The following is a 1,015-nucleotide window of genomic DNA, read 5'->3' on the forward strand; positions in this document are numbered from 1 at the left end:
TGCAAATTGTCATGCACAGTCATGCAAATTGTCATGCACACTGTCATGCACACTGCCATGCACACTGCCATGCAATCAGCAGAGACACATGTTTTTTGCTCAAAACCACACTGTGTGCTCACAACCACAGCCCCTTTGCTTTTCTGATTGCAAAGGGGTTTGAACTCAGTAAAGAGCAAGGGGTGGGAGGACTGGGCAAGAGGGGGAGTGGATGGGGTCCGGCCCGGGGGCCCGGAGATCTCCTAAGATATCAGTCAGGCAGTGAGTCCTGCCTGCTGCATCGCGGCTCACCACCTAGTGAAACTGATGTACACTGGCACTGGGAGACCAGTGGACAATTAAACAGGAAGAGAGGAGAGAGGCTGATTCACACAGAGTAAGACTGGAAAAGTTATTGGGATTGCGACAAACAAACAAAAAACCGCACTAGATCTATACAGAGAACACCCGTACAAAAGAGCACCACATGCTTACTGAACAGTACGCTCAAATAGACCATTTTGGTTGGTAGGTGTGGAAAGATTCCAAGAAAAACAGCTGAACTGGGATATTTCACTTCTTCATATAGAGCGAAGACTGTTGAGTTTTGTTCGTCATATTGTCTGTTCCAGTGACTTTCTTCAAAATCAAAGCTTCAATTATAAGAAGGGTAAGGACATTTTCATTAATGCACTTAATGTAATTTATGTTTGACAGTGTTTAATAACAATTCTGCATAACAATTGAATAACTGCACCTGTACGTAGCCCATCTGTAAACAGCCCATCTATCTACCTACCTCATCCCCATACTGTATTTATTTATTTATCTTGCTCCTTTGCACCCCAGTATCTCAACTTGCACATTCATCTTTTGCACATCTATCACTCCAGTGTTTAATTTCTATATTGTAACAACTACTATTTATTGCCTTAACTTACCTCATTTGCACTCACTGTATATAGACTTTTTGTTTTCTTTTGTTCTACTGTATTATTGACTGTATGTTTGTTTTATTCCATGTGTAACTCTGTGT

The 1,015-nt window shown here is 41.7% G+C and overlaps 1 protein-coding gene across 1 annotated transcript in view; it reads left to right on the forward strand.

Annotated features, from left to right (window-relative positions):
• Nucleotides 1-206: 206 nt before the first annotated feature.
• LOC115206659 (P2Y purinoceptor 13) overlaps nt 207-1,015 on the forward strand; it is a 6,842-nt gene continuing 6,033 nt past the window's right edge. Inside the window, exon 1 of the mRNA XM_029773840.1 lies at nt 207-649. The gene's annotated coding sequence lies outside the window, so the exon portion shown is untranslated. The remainder of the gene's footprint in view (nt 650-1,015) is intronic.

This window comes from Salmo trutta, chromosome 13 (genome assembly GCF_901001165.1).
Source record: "Salmo trutta chromosome 13, fSalTru1.1, whole genome shotgun sequence".
NCBI classification, from domain to species: Eukaryota; Metazoa; Chordata; class Actinopteri; order Salmoniformes; family Salmonidae; genus Salmo; species Salmo trutta.